General features: G+C 34.4%; 1 long non-coding RNA gene and 1 pseudogene across 2 annotated transcripts; one reads left to right on the forward strand and one right to left on the reverse strand.

Moving 5' to 3' along the window:
* Nucleotides 1–2,594: 2,594 nt before the first annotated feature.
* Nucleotides 2,595–3,426, forward strand: LOC147406886 (uncharacterized). The gene is made up of 3 exons (XR_015176629.1): nucleotides 2,595–2,779; nucleotides 2,913–3,011; nucleotides 3,111–3,426. It is a non-coding gene; the product is annotated as an uncharacterized LOC147406886 (long non-coding RNA).
* A 1,670-nt stretch (nucleotides 3,427–5,096) lies between these two features.
* LOC147406887 (oligopeptide transporter 4-like) lies at nucleotides 5,097–10,120 on the reverse strand (annotated as a pseudogene). The gene is made up of 6 exons (XR_015176628.1): nucleotides 9,588–10,120; nucleotides 9,396–9,493; nucleotides 6,919–7,482; nucleotides 6,508–6,760; nucleotides 6,192–6,374; nucleotides 5,097–6,024 (listed from the first exon to the last, which is right to left on the reverse strand). The product of XR_015176628.1 is annotated as an oligopeptide transporter 4-like (transcript).
* Nucleotides 10,121–19,525: the final 9,405 nt, after the last annotated feature.

The raw sequence follows: 19,525 nt of genomic DNA on the forward strand, positions 1-19,525 counted from the left end.
CCAGGATTTTCCCATACGTTTAAGCAACCTATGAAGACGAAGACTTTCTATCTATGAAGATTCCACCGCACCTTTAATAGGTTCACACTTCATCACTTCGCATCATATCACGTTAAATGTTGCTATCCAAGACATCGACTTGGTGGACCTCTTGATGCTGCAAATTCTTGATGTGTACTCCTCAATATTTTTCTTTTATGGATGAATTTATCAATCATCCGTCGTTAAAAAAATTCAACAACTAAATATATTGTAAATATTTTCTTGATTAATTAAGTGACTTTGTCGTGGTAGATTGATTACCCAAGGACCAGACCATTTGATTGTTTTCATTCCACAATACATGAATATTGAGAAAAATATTGATTTTCTGACACCCCCTCCTTGACATACGGCCCAATATGTATCCCGAGACAAATGATCTATGGTTCTGTGATGAGAGTGTATGTCAAAGTATCACAACTCTATTGAGAATCATCAAATGATCAAGGTCTTTAGATATTGATTTATAATAATATTTTATTACGATTGGGTATTTTATCATTGATCGCCACCATTATTAAGAAAATTTAGTATTTTTGAATTCCAAGTTGATGGTGGTACCTATCAAAACTACTGTGATGATCAAATTAGACAATAAATTATGTAGTGTCCAAATCTACCTAAGAAAAACTACTCTTTTCTAAGGGTATGTATGATTTTAGAAAATTGATTTTAAGAAACAATTAATTACTCAAGAAAAAAAAATGTTTTTTGAGTTTCTGATTCTTATGTAAAAGTTTTTCCTGATTTATTTTTCAATAAATTTAATTTAATTTAATTTGTGTCTTTTAGACAAAACTATGAGAGGAATTATTAGTAATTGCAACCGTACATAGTTCCGGATTTATTGATGAGAATTTGACAGATGGGTGCGCTTAGTGGAATAGAAAATTCAAAAGGAGCCGTCACAACAAAATAAATAAATAATCACTTTACATAAAGTATATGAGATGCATGTGAGAAATGAAAAAGGAATAAGGACCATTTGGTCAGCATGACGGTTGCTTGCTTATCCATTGCTTTCTAAGAATTCTAAGGGCTTGTTTGGAATGAGAAATTATTTTATCTTCTTTACCATTCTACATATAAGTGCATTTTAATTTATTTTATTTTTTGTTAACGGGGGTATCCAAACTTACGTTCGACTAGTAAGACCGGGTGAGCCAGAGCTTGGACAAAGACATATGGGTCGCTACCTTGGACAATATGTGCAATGTCCGCACGTCACACGCATTATTAGGTAAGTGAGGGTACACCACTCTCACAAGAGGCCTTGAGGAGCCACTGCTCACACAAGGTATCAAAAAACACAACCTATGGACTCATAACGCTTATTGAATTTGAAATTGCCATTGAGCCAACCCCTCTGAGTTTAGTATGTTTGGCGCATTACCATTATTTTCTCTTTTTTTGTGTTTTTTTTTTTGAGAAATTTGTTTCAGCGATCACCAACCTAGCAAGGGGTTGTCAATCAGTTGACACTCAAAATCCACTTGATCTGATAATTGTGGATCAAGTTTGAAGAGTTGGTCCGATATGACAACTTATCAGATCAGCTCTAGATCAACCATGTCCTGATCAAAATATGTGAGAAATTATATTATGTATAAATCTTTTTTATATCAAAATGGATTTGATTTGATCCAATTATTATTGGATCATATTTGAATCCGAATATTGAGATCCGATTTTTAACAAATGACCCCAAACTAACCTGTTCTGATCCGGAACCAATCCATTTACAGCCCTACTAGCAAAGCAAGGTCAAAGAAATGAACAGTCCTTAAGACAACAGACAAGGGTTTGGCACACCTTAGATTTAGGGGTCAAATTTGTCGATAGCACAATAATGTAAGGTGCTGTAGCTAATAAACTTCCAAAATAAGTCTCTTTCTGCCATTATGGGCAATGAGACTAAGACATGATCTAGACACAAAACAAATATCACCAGAGTCAAATATTATGTCTATCTTTTTAAGAAATTGGTTGGCCGCATGTTCAAACGCACTTGTCTATTAAAAAAAAATTCATTCAACCAAAATTGAGCTAGGTCTGACCATGTGTAAACCCTAGCAAGAGTTCTACCAAAATTTTGAAGCAGAAGTGGGCTGCCCACTTCAAAAAAATTTCTGAAAAAGACAGGGAGAGGGAGAAAGAAATAGAGTGGAATGAATAAGAAAGAAAAAAAAATTGAGATTTTTAAAGGAAAATACTTTACTGCCTAACACTGAGTTGACCTGATAGTGCATAGAGAACCGTTAATTTACTAATTTGTATGTCAAGAAAATAAATATATGATCATTTGTGCACTGCCTTGTCAAATCAGTGTTGGACACAGTGTACATCACAATGTAGAAACGACTTGTTTTTTTTAATAACAAGTAATATTAGGGTTTGTCGATACTTTTAGAATTTGTGACCTCCCTCTCCTTGCAACTCAATGCCTCTACCACATTAAACCATGGCAAATTAATGTTGAGAGAGAGAGAGATTTTGGTGCGACTATATCAATGGTGTGTCTTAAGAGAGAAAAAAGGGATTTATTTCTAAATAGTACACAAGTTTTACACGGTAACTTGATAAGACATTTATTAAACTTTTTATGTCTCGACAGTCCTTCATTATTGGTAAACTCACCGCTTTTTTTATTTACTGTTGAGTTCACCATTTTTTATTTATTGTTGAGTTCACTACTTTTTATTGAAAGAGCAATACTGACACCTCTGAAGTTGCTAAGGTATGCATCATTGTGCGGCAAGCTTTTGCCTCTTTTTTCTTTCTTTCTTTTTTCCCCCCATTTGTCTTCAGTTGAATATTTTGCAATACTGAATGTCTGAATCATAGTTTCCTTTACCTCTTTAAACATGAAGGCATATGGTGGAGGAGGATCCTCAGGTTCTAGCTCCTTTATAATAAGGATGGACGAGTACAACCAATGGATTTCAGCGAATTCATGACAAATTTTTAAGGTTTGAAGCCGTATCCTTTAGATGACTTTCTTGGATTTGATAAGCATTTGTTACATTTTCAAACTTTGGCTGATTGAAGTTAAACTTGCTTGCTTCAAGAGTGCCCCTTAGATTGAAGAAGTTATTTCATGTGTGCATACTATGCAAACAGAAATTGGAGATCTAGTGATACGTTTAAGAAGTTCTGAAGCACTTTCCAGATGGATAGACTGAAGCTCCTCACTACACCTAATGGTTGCATGTTTAATTTTCATTATATTTCTTATCTCCAATGCAAACTAGCATTTCCAAGCAACTGTTATTTTTGACATGTATGTCAGATGTGTGTCTTGCACTTGTGTTCATATTGTCTCTGAAAAAAAGAAGAAATAAAAACCTTGAGTTATCTTTTTTCGTCATCTGTGGTTAATGTGCGTGTTCGCTGATGTATGATCACGATAGCAATGACCTTTTGTTCAAATTTTCTTGTTTTTTTAAAAAAATTATTTCTGCTTCTATATTAGCAGGGAATTGATAAAGTTAATCAAGGTTTGAAATCTCATCTTGAGGCATTTGTCAGCCAGAAGAATGATGAGGGTCCATAATTAATTCTTAGGGGGAATCCTAAAACTTGTTACGGGAGGGAGATCCAGGACTTCTCAAGGAAGGGCAAGTCCCCAAGGAAGTTAGGGTTTTCAATTAGGGATCAATTGGAGGTTGTAAGTAGAGTGTGTTTAGAGGACTTGAAAAATTGTTTTCTAAATTACTCATTATATGTAATAAATGTTCTTGATTGTCTGTACCCATGGATGTAGACCTTAGCAGTGGACCATGTACATTGTGTCTTTATTTGATTTGTTGCTCTCTCTTTTTTTCCTGTTTCTCTATATTGCAACCTATTATTTGTAATGGGTTCCTAGTATTTTTCTGCTACTTGGGCAATTTGTTCTCACAAGTGATGTCAAATTACGAGTGAATCGTGAAAACCACAAGGTTCAATTTTTTCTATATGGTTGCAAAGGGTCGAATGCAAAATATCTCAAAATATGAGTTGGAGGAGAAGAATGGAGCAAACTGTGCAAAATAATTCAAATTCTGTTGGGTGCAGAGGAATTGTAAGACCCAAATATGAAGCCAATCTACCAGAAACATACTTGAGCTTTCTGAGAAAATTTAGACTTGGTAGCTAGTTGTGATTCTACATCTCATCATGGTTGAATACTTGATAGTGATGGCAATGCCACACCTTGTATGCTCATGTATCCGATGGATTCATAACTTAAGAAGGGTGTGAGGGTGAAAGGATTTAGATGGGAGATGGCTCCAAAGACCGATAAGTTATAAGGAGGTTTAATTATGCCCATATAAATGTTTGGCAAGGTCATATAAACAAGTATAGATGTTAGACAGTGCTATTGTTGAAAAGGCATTTGATTTCTATTAGGTTTTTATGGCTACAAGTTCACCAGGCTAGAACCCACCCATAATCATAATTTATAGTTTTCTCAAGTGTGAGGTTTTTTTAATGGGTAAGCTGTACTCGAATCCATGACAACAAAGATGCTTTGCAATGTGTCAAACCAATGGACCTATGGGTTTAAACCCAAGAGTTTGATTTTGTTAAGTCAGCATCGGGATCCCTACTCCGAATACACTTCAGTTGGATGAACCAATGTCGTAAAGTCTCCAAACCAGGTCTCTGGTGAATAAAGGTTCAAGGATTGGTTAGAAAGTTGGACTTCCAGTACTTAAGTTTGAGAGGGATCATAAGATTTAAGGTGAAGAGGCCTGATATCTCTAGTAAATTAGAGGCTCTTCAATAGGGGTTCGGGTGAAGGTTCTGAGTTGAGCTCAAGTGTTCAGAGGTACCAAGGATCTGGTTTTGCATAATTTGCCGATTTTACATAGTGAGAGCTCTTGATAGTTGCTCATGAAAGGGCAATGATTTGTTACTTTCCTTTTTTGATTCATTTTGCTAGCTATTTTTTCGTACAAGTTCCAGATTTTATTGCCACTTTGGGCAAAATCTCTTCCAACAATTTGTTTGGGGGTGAGTGAATCAGATACTGACTTCTCACACCAAAATCGTAGCAAAAGACAACTTCATATGCCAATTTCTACATATAATGGAAAAGAGACATCAAACAGAAATGTGCACTATCAAGCAAATCTTCAATCTATTCCAAATGATTTACACCATAAACATCAGGGAACCAGCCTCGACCTTTACAGTTCAATAGCAAATCCAACATTATTGAGGCTTGCTTAGTTGGTGAAGTTTGTAAATGTTATACCTTGGATAAGAAGTAGAACCCACCTTTACTGATCGCGGAACACTAACCTGCTTGCCTACTAGAACTTAAAAGAGACATTTTTTTGAAAGGGAAACTATATACGATCCTTTTGAGGAAAATGAGAATCAATAAACAGGACACCCATCAGCCACTACACCCTTGGCTGTCGGACAATGAGCCAACTCGCAGTGCTCACCTCCCGTACCCCACCATGTCAAGCTCTTCCCCTCCATGTTCAGCGAGAAGTATAAAAGCACCGCCATGAATGCCACTCCAGCATCCAGAGCTGCAGAAAGAACATAATTGTACCTCTGCCACCAATGTTTGCGATACCGGAGGACGAAAAAGTTGAAAATCGTTCCGACCAAAATTCAGGAATTATAGTTCACAGTTGTAGCTGGAGGCATCACTGCTGTTGCACCCAAAAGGACTGGAAGGTTAACCAGGGGGATCCAAGATTGCTTGGGGAAAGCCTTGTGCAGAAGCCAAACCAAAACCGGCCCCAATGCACCTCCAACGAAGAACCAGTTAAGGGCTGCATAGTTTCCAAGAGACCCAAAGATCCGTTTGGGTCCAACCAGACCCCAAATGACAGATGCATCGAAGAAGACACGATCACCTGGGCACGTCCAAGGACTATTGACTGGGAGGAGGTCATCCTGGCATATATTCTCGATAGAGTTCAGTAGCCACCATGCCACCCCAAGGTTGATTGTACCAGCAACGATGGTTCCAATGAACTACGAATAACAGAGTAGAAAGCAAAAGAAGAAAATCATCAATCATTAAAAGTGTTTAGGAAAATGTAGAAAATTACAAATATTTTGTTAGATGTTATTATTCTTATATGTTCTGCTCTTGTAACATTAGTTGCAAAGTTTTTATAGCTAAATAGAAGAATAAATACCTGAACTAAGAACATTGATCTTGGTGGGATCTTCATGTAATGGCCAAGCTTGAAATCATTGAGAAAGGAGACAGCCTGAGCCATGCTCATATAACCGTAGGTTTTGAAACAGACATTAGCTATTGGTTTTCCTGGATATATAATGCCCATTACATACTCAGTAATGATGTTCAGCTCCGGTGTCTGTAAGAAAAAACATTAGAACATCAACGCCATAATAATGCATTTTTAGTAAATAAAAAATTTAATGTGTTATGCGCAACTGGTTACATTACTTTATTCAAGATTGGAGAGGATTATAGTTCAACTATGTTACCTGATTTGTTGTGGCAGTTATAATACTGATGGGGAGCGTGAACACGAAAGCAAGGACGCAAGAAAATAGGAGCCCCCACCATGGCATCTGAACCTGATCCTTCAAGACAGTGCACAGTAAAAGAGAGATCACGACAGTCACGACAAGCAGAAGGTAGAACCACCAGTTAGGTATGTCCTTGTATTTCCTCATCAATCTTGTGTGTATGTCCACCTTTCCCTTATATGATTCACGGAATCGCTCACAGATCTAGCTGAGCATTTAGTTGAACACCAAATATTATTGTTAATGATCTAAACAATTTCAAAGCTTTACTAAATAAATAGATGCATAAGGGACCTTTCCAATTTGAAATCTGTCCAAATTAATGACAATTCTAGATCTATCGACAATATAATTAGGATATATTACCTTCCATAAAAAAAACCAACATGGGTAAGGGTGGACGCAATGGTGGCAAAACCAAATCCATATGTCAAAGCAAAGAACATACTCAAATTGATCCTCCCTTGCGCTTCATATTGCTGCATATCTATCTCAAACTTGTTATTCACAATGGCAGTTATGTTATACATCTGTCCTTGGTCTGTGAACAAATGTGAAGAAAAGATTGGGAATGTCTTGGCATTGTACAAGTTTATCCCCCAGTATGCTATGGGGATGGCGACATAGATGATTAAGGCATAACCGAAGAAGACGTTCATGATGGCAAAGAAAGGGTAAATGAGGGGGCTGAACAAGAAGGAAGCTACAGCAGTCCAATCGAGAGTGAATGCTCCAACCCCTAGGCCTCTCATACCCGATCCGAGCTGCTGTGCTGTGACCGACTTGGAGAATAACCAGCAGACCCATGAGATGTTTGATAGAGTCGGGAAAAGATAACCCGGGACCAGGTACCAAACAAAGCTACAGACCATTGCAATCAGGAAGAATTTAGCTCTTGACACGCGTTGCTCGTCTTTCTCATGTAGGACCCTGAAAAAATAAAATCAGAATTCACCAACACTACAATCAATACTTCATTGTGAAAATTAGGATCAACTTTAATTATATGAAGTGTGTTAGAGTGGGGAGTATTGAAAATGGTTTTATAACTCATCGAGACTAAGACGACTCAGGTGAATCATCTTGGTTTTGGAGGCAACTGGTCAACGTAGTCAATGTAAATTGTTCATCACATTTATTTGTCCAAAATATGAAAAGTAATTTAAATGTTTGTGATCTATGTAAAACAAGATTTTGTGCATGAGCATCTACTAATGCACGTTAAAATAAAAATAAAAATAATAATAATAATAGTTATTTTAAATATTTAAACTTGTTTTAGGGTTTCTCGTTGGAGACAAATCAATTTGATCGGTGTGGTTGCCAAGATGAGACGAGTATTAGGTTTGAAAATCAAGTCGTCGAACACTTCCATTTGAAATTTGGAAGAAAATAAAATCTTAATATCTAAATAATTTTAAACATGGAAAGGAGGAGTAAGATTCATTTAGTTAACCCAAAATTTTTAGATAAGGTTTTGGCGATGATGACTGTATCCTTGAGTGAGGATGAGGGTATTCTCATCATTTTTGTTAGTCACTCATTGAAAACCATGGTCAAGGGAGATATATCTAATATACACCAAAATGCAGTGAGTGTGAGAATGATGTGTGTGTGTGTGTTAACTAGAACAGCGATTGGTCCAAGTCCAAAGTCATTAAAGCCACTAAAAGTTGAGTCCAAAGTCAATTCTTTCGGGCCATTGTTTTTGAAAATGAGGTGGGAGATTCTAAAAGGTCGGCGGCAATCTAGAATGTTCCAACGTGCGTGAACCTAAGAAGTGGGCATTAAAAAGTGGTATATTCTATCCACTCTGCCAGCTAAACCCTCTACTAAATTCGATCTCTTGATTTTATTTTTTTCCCCCCAAACAATCAACGAATACGAATATATGATACCATTAATATTCACACTTAATATAAAACAAATGATGAATAACTTTTTTTTTTTTTTTTCGACAGTTACTAGTGCCACATCAACTTTACTAATGTTACACCAGTTCCTATATTAATCATCAAAAAAAAATTACACATAATTGGGGGTGACATTATCAAAAGGTGGTGTGACGATAGCAACTCTCTTTTCTATTATTAATATTCAAGATTTGTATAGATAGATTCTTAGAAACATGACTTTTCAATAACTATTAGATATGTTTTAAAAGATAAAAGAGTTTTAGTTTAAAAAATATTGTTATTCTCCCATCTCAACGTTCTTCATCATCTAATGTTAGAGGTTTTTTTAGAACACATATTTATCATATTAAATTATATTTAATAAGGAGTCCTGTTTTCACGTTGATATCAACACACCAATTTTTACTAATGACCCACCAATTTTTATGTAAATAAGTAAAGAATTGATCCGACTGACGTAGCGTTAGTATAAAAAAAAAAAAAGTTAACGTGGCAATAGTAGTCTTAATCTAAACAAACTATACGGACGTTCAGGCCTCAAAACAAACAAAAGAGCTTCAATCCGAATACGCCCTAACCCTCCAAATTGATCAAAAAGTTCTAATAATCTTTTTGAGTCTGATAATAGGACGCCCACCTCTGACACACGTCCCCATCACACAATCGTAGATCAGTTGCCTAGCGATACAAAACATACGTATCCCGATGCAAATGATCTTACGGTTCTGTCATGGGAACGTCGAAAATCATTACACTTTGTTTTCTTTTTTATTTTCATGAAGGGTAGGCCCATCAAGAGATAATCTTTCTATTCATGGAATTGTTGGGCCCAAACGAGAAAACTACGATGCACTTTCAGGGAGACGACATCAAGCTTGCTGTAATAAAGAGTATAACAAATTCATGTTTATCAAAGATTTCGTATACCTGAACAGAGACACATGTACGAGAGTATTGGGCCACCACATATGCGCCGGCTCCACCACGTATTTCCTCAAAAGCCCAGCCCAACCATATCCTAAAACCTGCTCCACATGCGCAGATTAGCATCCACCATTGTTAAACGGTGCATTTTAGCAAAAAACCAGAAAAATAGAGGAAGAGAAAGAAAAAAAAAACCTGAGTTGTGACGATAAGAATCCAACCAGCAAAGAAGGAGATATTTCTGTGATAAAAGGCCTTAATAATGTTAAAGATTCCAACTGCATAAGCAGATCCGCTCCCAAAAGCGCTTCCAGCATTAGCAAATATAGAGATGAGAACATGTTCCTTCATGTTAAACGGACCCGGATTCAGAGAGAATAACTTCGATCCGAACCCGGGAATGTTGAACTGGGTCTTAGGGAGTACTCGGGCCATGAAGTGACCGATTGGTAAGATCTGGGTTATGATGAGAGGCTCTGTTCTGTAAGCGAAGAATTGGTTCAAGAAAGAGAGCAATCCACAAGATAATAGACCCAGAAACCACATCCGAAAGGTCCATACGGGTAGAGATGGATCGTCTGTGTTCGTCACTGTTAGGCGAACTTCTTCAATTGGGGATAATTCGTCTTCATCGATCTCCTCTGTAAATTGGTGCTTTGGAGACTCTATTTCGATAGTTTCCATCACGAGAGAGAGAGTATCTCCTCCTTTTACAAAAATGGTCAAGAATTTTATCAAAAGGGCCATAGGTTTTGTTATTTATTTATTGCTATCGTTATGGGTACTACTAATAAATTGAAGTAACCCTTCGTACCATTTTTTTCTCTTTTAATTCATGCAACCTGAAATTAATATCGTTTAAGACATTGTTGATGTGGATGTGTCTATATAACTATAGATACCTTTCATCAAGATACGAGCGAGAAGCATTTATAATTCTATGCACACCAATGTATTAAATGATGTCAATTTCAATGTTGCTCCAGCACGACTTTTATTTTCAAAGAACTATCCAATTAGCTGAATTATGCACGTCAGACTAAAAATATAAGATTCTTAGTGAGTGCAGTAATTTTTTTTTTTTTTCTTACTTTGATGGACCCTACATATCATCCCATCCGGCACATGTACAACATTAAATATCCAATTAGCTGAACTATCGTAGTAAATATCTTGTATGATTCCAGCATTTTTCTTAAATAAATAAATAAAATAAAAAAAACTGGTTGGGGGTAATTTTGGCAAACTGCGTTACCTATTTTTTGCTTTTTGATGTATAATTAATGGTTGAATTGGTGTGGGCTGTATGTGATCATATAGGCAGAGAGATTCATTGTATGGTTAACCATTAACCACGGGCGTACGGTACACACTTACACTAACGTACGCTAGTGGTAAATGTGTTAAAAAGAAGCTTGATTCCCTTAATTCCTTGTACATATTTAATCAGATCAATTACAGAAAAGGCAAATGTATCCCATCACTAACCATTGAAGGGCCTATTATCATTCGTTAATGGAGTCCAATCCCAACTTTCCTATTGTGAAGGGCTTATTTTGATGAAATAATGATTTATTGCTCGCAGCCCAATAGCCGTTTTATATGTGATGCAAATGACATCAACCTTCAGGATTTTATGAAAAAAAGTCATATTTAAAAAAAAAATTATTTTTCGAGCTTGATTTATGGAATTGAAAATGGATGGGTACCATGTACTCAAACTTCAAATTCAACAGTGACAAATAAAGGTTTTTTTTTTTTCTTTCTAAGTTTGTAGAATTCCATCCTCTACAACCCTATGGTATCACATCATGTTTTTTAATGCCATAATGAGATCCAACAAGGAAATTTTCATTTTCAACAAAAGAGAAATTTTCTCTCTTGTTACTAATGTCAAATGGTTACTGGACTGTCAGCACAACAGCACTTCCATTGATTCTTTTATATTCTTATTTGGAGAATTAATGGAGAAGTTGAAAATTTTACACCATAAAAAATATAAGATTCTTAGTGAGTGTATTAATGTTTTTTTTTTTTTTTCTCGCTTTGTTGGGCCCTACATATCATCCCATCCGGCACATGTACAACATTAAATATCCACATTTTTGGCATAGGAGCATACAAAGATTCGAAGACATGACCTAAGGAGCAAACCTAATCAATCTTACTGTCTCAACCCCTGATAAGTGAGTGCATTAATGTTATTCAACAAAAACTTCGAATGATTCAAGTTCAACACTCTTTTATAATGCATGCATAAACTTTTTTTTATTTGAAATTTTATTTAGTTAGAAAAAAAAAAGAATATAAATATATTAAATTTGCTAGTCAAGTAATTAAACTGATATCGATTGTCATCCATGTATTGAGGATTTTTTTTTTTTTTGTATTTTGTTTATCAAGTCACCATTACAGTATTCATCTTTGAATTCATCCTTATACAATCATATAATTTAAATATTTGGTGTCAATCCATTTATCATTTTTGTTTTTTGTTTTTTCGAATGCAGTTTTCAAGATATATATGGAATATTTTAACAATACTAGTCCTCAAGAGAATAATTGAAGGCTTATAAACTATCTTAAAAATCAATACTGCCTATTTATTATTATAGGGTCCATTATCTTGACTAATAGTTGTGAATCCAACACTTATGATTGAGATTGATGGAGAAGAAATTGCTCTATTAGTCGACATCCTTGACAGCCAATGATTCTTTACAGTGAAGCCTTTGAGTCACCGGTCCACAGCCTTGACGAACAATCGTTATATATGTGGTGAATCCTTGAAGAATCAAGGATAGATGATAACATGTGGGTCTGAGATAACACAATATGAATCATTTATTAATTTCCGTATTATTATTGTTATTGTTGTTATTTTACTCAATCTTAAATTTAAATAAATCATGAATAATACATACGAGAGAATTGCTATTGCCACATCAACTTTTGCTAATACCACGTTAATTTCTTTGTAAATCACCAAAGAAATGCACACAATTGGATGTCATTAGTAAAAGTTGGTGTGGAAATAAAAACTTTCTTTATATAAATAATAAATCTTTTTTTTTTTTTCATACAGTGGTACGTCGTTTGGCAATGTCAATGAATACCCATTTAACCAAAATCGAACTGAAATTAGAATAAAAAACCCTGGTTCCGGATCTTTTGTTATTGGAATTAATTAGAGTCGGGTATAAAATGAAATCGAGCTGATAGGAATCGAAACCGTTAAGTTCTATCCAATTAGTACTCGGAATCGATTTATTTTGTCATTTATTTTCATACTATAGATGATTTAAGGTATTTTTTTATTTTAAAATAAATGCATATTATATAAAATTCTTCAATTTTTCATATAAATTATCTAATTAGAGCTTAAAATGAATTACTCTTCTAAAACTTTATTATTTTTATATAAGATAAATTTTTATTCTCGAAAAAAATCATTAATTTTTATCATATAACAAATAATAATTAAGTTATTAATTTTTTTAAAGGATTTTTTTTTTTTTTTACAATGATTTGAAATACTTTTTTCTCATTTAATTCTTGAAAAATGGAATCGATAGGTACCCGTGATTTTGGATAATTCCGATTCCATTTATTTTGAAACTAAACTCAAAATTGACTCATTGACCCTCCCGGTAGTTGAGGGCCCAAGTGTTATATCTAATTTGAAATCTAATCCATAAGCTCATAGACAATGTCCGTCAAGACTAAATCTACTAGGTTAGATGTTGGTGATCCACACAACCACCCACCTTTTAAGTCAAGAAGTGGGGCTGCTAGGATTTGAATGCACGCCCCATTGGGGCCTCAAGCTCTTATCACTACATCACACCCTGATGGGTATAAATCATTATTTTTGTACAAATTAATTTTTTTTGATCATTGTATAATTTAACAAATTCATAAATAATTCATCGAATTATTAATTGTGATCGAACACCTAAAGTCAAAAGTCTTGTGTTTTTTTTCTTCCAAAATAATTAAATTGCATGGCTGTTTTAATCAAATCCATACATATAAAAAAAATCGATATCATATTTGTCAAATTTCTAAATTGTTGACCACGCGATCGCCAGGGATCACATGGGGAGCTTGGTGGGTCCACCGTTTTGTTGACCAGCATGTGTAGAGGTTGACTTTAAACATGAAGGATTACTTTGATTTCACTTTGCAATGTCAAGAAGGACTTGTTTGTCCTTTTGAAAATAGTCACGAGTGATTCATGGAAGAAAAGCATGAAGGAGGATTCCTTCATCGAAGGGGGAGATTCCAAATCCCGAATATCTTCGTTTCGAATCTCCACGGGATACACCCTGTGTTCCAGCTGTACAGACTACCTTTTTAGTTACTATGCCGATGAGTAATGCTGGCGTGACAATTGTATTTACTGCGAGACTCACATTTCTGACGTGGATGTGCGTACATAGCTGTAGATGCTTTTGTCGTATCTCGAGGAAACGAGTCTATGGCTATCACATCAACGTAGTTATAAAAAAAAAAAAGTCCCCCAGGATTTTCCCATACGTTTAAGCAACCTATGAAGACGAAGACTTTCTAACTATGAAGATTCCACCGCACTTTTAATAGGTTCACACTTCACTTCGCATCATATTACGTTAAATGTTGCTATCCAAGACATCGACTTAGTGGACCTCTTGATGTGTACTCCTCAATATTTTTCTTTTATGGATGAATTTATCGATCATCCATCGTTAAAAAAATTCAACATCAAAATATATTGTAAATATTTTCTTGATTAATTAAGAGACTTTGTTGTGGTAGATTGATTACCCAAGGGCCAGACCATTTGATCGTTTTCATTCCACAATATCGTTGATCGTCACCATTATTAAGAAAATTTAGTATTTTTGAACTCCAAGTTGATGGTGGTACCTATCAAAAGTACTCTAATGATCAAAATGAGTGGAATGGATAAGAAAGAAAAAAAAATTGAGATTTTTAAAGGAAAATACTTTACTGCCTAACACTGAGTTGACCTGATAGTGCATAGAGAATCGTTAATTTACTAATTTGTATGTCGAGAAAATAAAAATATGATCATTTGTGCACTGCCTTGTCAACTCAGTGTTGGACACAGTGTCCATCACAATGTAGAAACGACCTGTTTTTTTTTTAATAATAAGTAAGATTAGGGTTTGTTGATACTTTTAGAATTTGTGACCTCCCTCTCCTTGCAACTGAATGCCTCTACCGCATTAAACCATGGCAAATTAATGTTGAGAGAGAGAGAGATTTTGGTGCGACTATATCAATGGTGTGTCCTAACAGAGAAAAAAGGGATTTATTTCTAAATAGTACACAAGTTTTACACGATAACTTGATAAGACATTTATTAAACTTTTTATGTCTCGACAGTCCCTTATTATTGGTAAACTCACCGCTTTTTTTATTTACTGTTGAGTTCACCATTTTTTATTTATTGTTGAGTTCACCACTTTTTATTGAAAGATTGACTAAAAACTTGAGATAATGACTTATTTAGATGATTTTAATCCTAAAAAAATCATTCTTAATCGATTTTCATCCAAAAAACTAAGGGAAAAAAAAGTGAAAAAACCCAAGATTTTTACATACATCTTCAAAAAAATTGAAAAAAAAAAAAAAAAAACCTTGAAAAAACTCCTTCTTTCTTAAATCCTTTTATGATAGAGTGGAGTCTTTGAAACTTGATTAAGATACCAAAAATCCTATTCTTGGATGAAAACAATGAGTTTAAAAAGTTAGGACATTCAACCGTGAGAAATGTGGGAGATAAGGTCTAGAGACTGTTAAGAAAAATTTATTATATAGACTATTAAGAAACCATTGTTTTCATCCAAAAAAATTAGATTTTTACTATCTTAATCAAGTTTCAGAGACTTCATTTAGAAAAAGTCCTTTAAATAATTTTCCCAAAAAATAATGTGGCAATTATGAAGATAGAGAGTAATATTGTGGGGTCCAAAATATGATTTGGTTCCCTATCCTAATGTCAAATTGAAATAAGAGTCAATTATTAATACACTAATGTTGGAATGATACAAATGACGTGGTGACGCGCACATAATCGTAGATGCTTTTTACTTGTATCTCGTGGAAAGCATCTATGGTTATATGCACGCCACCACGTCATTGTGTCACTCCTGTATCCTTTTTGTATCACTCCAACACGAGTCTTATTAATATCCAAATACTCTAGGATAAATGATAAGAGGCTTAGATAGTGACTCAGCACAGTAGTCAATGCAAGCTTGGAAAAGGTCATTAACAAAAATGTTTTAAGTTATAAAGTATGTAAATAAATTATTATAATAATTTTTAAAGTTTTTATGTCTTAATGGTCCCTTGTTATTGGCGAACTCACCGCTTTTTTATTTACTATTGAGTTCACCACTTTTTATTTATTGTTGAATTCGACGTTTTTTATTAATTGTCGAGTTCACCACTTTTTATTGAAAGATTGACTAAAAACTTGGATAATGGCTTATTTAGATGATTTCAATCCAAAAGAATCATTCTTGATCGATTTTAATCCAAAAACACTAAGGGAAAAAAAATTGAAAAAACTCATGGCTTTTACATACATCTTCATAGTCACTCATTATTGGTGAACTCACCCCTTTTTTATTTACTGTTGAGTTCACCACTTTTTATTTCTTGTTGAATTCGACGGTTTTTTAGTTATCATCGAGTTCACCAATTTTATTGAAAGATCGACTAAAAACTTGAGATAATGACTTATTTAGATGATTTCAATCTAAAAGAATCATCCTTGATCGATTTTCATCCAAAAAATTAAGAAAAAAAAAAGTGAAAAAATCCAAGGTTTTTATATACATCTTCATAAAATTTGAAAATACCCTTGAAAATGACTTCTTCTTCCTTCTTAAATCCTTTTCTAACATAATGGAGTCTCTGAAACTTGATTAAGGTGCCAAAAATCCAATTTTTGAGATAAAAATAATGAGTTCGAAGGGTTAGGACATTCAATCATGAGAAATGTGGGAGATTAGGTCCATAGACTGTTAAGAAAGGAAAAGAAAAGTTTATTAATTAGACTATTAAGAAACTATATAGAAAAAATCCCTCTACTAAGATCCTTTAAATAATTTTTTCAAAAAATAATGTGGCAATTCTAAAGATAGAGAGTAATATTGTGGGGTCCAAAATTTGATTTGATTCCTTAATTATCCTAATGTCACAATTATTAATATCCAAAGACTCTAGGATAAATGATAAGAGGCTTAGGTAATGACTCTGCATAGAAGTCAATGCAAGCAAGTTAAAAGGTCACTAACAAAAATGTTTTAAGAAATAAATTATGCAAATAAATTAGAATAATGATTTTTTGACTCCCCTTCCGACATACTCTTCTAATGTCAAAATTATTAATATCCAAAGACTCTAGGATAAATGATAAGAGGCTTATGTAGTGACTCTGCATAGAAGTCAATGCAAGCAAGTTAAAAGGTCACTAACAAAAATGTTTTAAGAAATAAATTATGCAAATAAATTAGAATAATGATTTTTTGACTCCCCCTCCGACATACTCTCCTTACGCGGCATGTGCTAGAATTATAGATTTCCTCGAAATGCACAATCGCATATATTTATGGAGATGTGCAATTGTGTATTTGAAGAAAAAAAAAATCTATGGTTCTAAGACATGCCACATCAGGAGAGTATGGGAAGTATGTCGGAGGGGGGGGGGGGAGAGTAAGAAAATCATGATTCAATAAATTAACATAAGAAAGAGAGAGAGAGAGAGAGAGGGTTGAAGAAGATTGCTAATCAAGTTCAATATAAAAACAGAACAATCATGATCCCTATGGTCACAAAGATACTTGTAACTGAGGTCAATCAGTGGGCAACTCAAGGAATGGATATTTACTAAATGATAAAGAGTTGTGATTTTTTTATGCCCCCCTCTAACATACACTCCCTGTTGTGGCATGGATTAGAATCACAAATTTTTTTTCCTTGGGATGCACAACTTTACATCCCCATAAATGTGCAGTTGTGTGTCCCAAGCAAAAAAGATCTATGGTTCTTGCACATGCATGTCAAGATCCCCATAAATATGTGCAGTTGTGTATACCAGGGAAAAAGATCTATGGTTCTTGCTCATGCCATGTCAAGGGAAATATGTTAGAGGGGGCGCCTGAAAATCATTATTCATTCATAAAAATTTATTTATAAATAAGAGGTCTTCCTAATATGTGCCCTTATGGCACACGTTCAAATTTTATTTTTTACCAAAATACCCTCATATGCTTATTTCCAAAGTGTATTTATTGCACTTTAACAATACTCATAAATAAGGGTAGAATAAATGCAAATTAAGAAAGTAAATGCCCATAACACACGGGGCTTGACATGGAGCTGATGTTATTGCACTTAAACAATACCCATAAATAAGTGTAGAATAAATGCAAATTAAGAAAGTGAATACCCATAACACACGGGGCTTGACATGGAGCTGATGTGGAAGTGTGAATGGAAGACAAAATCATATGTGTTTTTCCTCGGAGTCATGCTACTTTACCTGCCTTGGACACTACGTTCAACACTAAGTTGACGCGGTAGTGCACAAATAACCATATATTTGTTTTCTTTGAGGTATAAGTTAAAAATCAAAGGTTGGACAGTCCAACTCGACGTTGAATGTCTGTCCAACACAGGCAATCCATCATTTCATTTCCTCGAGATACGAGTGGAAGCATAAACTATTATGTGCATACCTCCACATCAACGCAAAGTCGACAGCAATGTCTTGCACAATCACTCTAGGGCAACTCTAATGTAATATTTAATATTTTTTTTATGAAAATCAGTTTAGACTATCGTGTAATTTGAGTACAGAGTGTGTCATTACCTTGGAATTGTGGATGTATTATCGTACATCAATTAGGCTTCATAGGGAATACATTTAGTAAAAGATTAGTATTATAGGCGATTGACATATTCTCTCATGCATCAACTGTCCCTAGATTTGAGCAGTTTGACTCTCACTATGGGTATGTGCAAGTGATTTTTGATTCCGTAGTCCCGACTGTTGATGCTACCAAAGCATTATGAGATTTTGGATAATTGAAAGAATAATGATGAATACACGCAGTCTGATACATGACTGATGTGGTAAGGGTACATAAGCGCACATCTTTTTCCTATGTATCCTCATGAAAACGATCTATGGTTCTGTGCCCTTGGTAAGTTAGTCACGTACCAAGACCACGTGCATTTATCACGATTCTAATTGAATTTGTGCTTGGATGCGGTTAAATCTTTAAAGTATAATGATTTGCTGATGCCCCCTTTGACATACTTCCCCTCTACGCCCTCGTTACAGAACTGTAGATCATTCATCTCAAGATACATAGAAATTTTTTCTTATGTATCCCGAGACAAATGATCTACAATTTTGTGATGGGGCGTATGTTCTAGGACGCGTTGTCTGATTATCACGACTCATCTTTAGAGCAAGGAATTTTTCAGCTCGTGAAGGAGATCATATCTAGTTCATTATTTTTCTATTTTTGTTCTACAATCACGAAATTTTGGTACCAAGTAATATTTGGTAAAAGAGTTTTAGAGTATACGGCTAATTTAATTTTCAAAAGAATTTTAGGTGGAAAACCTTTTGTATTTTTAATAGAATTAGTAAAGAGATTATTAGGATGTATTTTTTTTTAGGAGCAAGGCAAGTTAGTAATATAAATCTTTTTATGAGGACTTTTGGGAGATTTTTTTGGTAGATTAATACAATGAAATGAGAAAAGATCACTACGTGAAAACTAAAAAATTTGATAGAAAAATTGATGGGCCAAGGCCCACGAATTTTAGAAACTGAATTTTGACAGTCAAGGACAGTCAAAATTCTAGATATTCGTAGATTTGACGGTTTAAAGTTGTCGAATTTCTCCCATCCTTTATTAATTTGACAGTTTTGATCTGTTGAAAAAAAAAATTGACAATGAAAAATTCGACCCCTTTTTCTGTCAAATTTTACGAAATCTGATTGATCAGAGCTGTAAAATTTGGACTTTTTTCACATTGTGTATGTAGAATAAGATTTTTTAAATATTCTAAACTCTTAGGGATTTGAAATATTTTGCTTT

This window comes from Akebia trifoliata, chromosome 3 (assembly GCF_017979445.1).
Source record: "Akebia trifoliata isolate Shusen 1 chromosome 3, ASM1797944v1, whole genome shotgun sequence".
Classification (NCBI taxonomy): Eukaryota; Viridiplantae; Streptophyta; class Magnoliopsida; order Ranunculales; family Lardizabalaceae; genus Akebia; species Akebia trifoliata.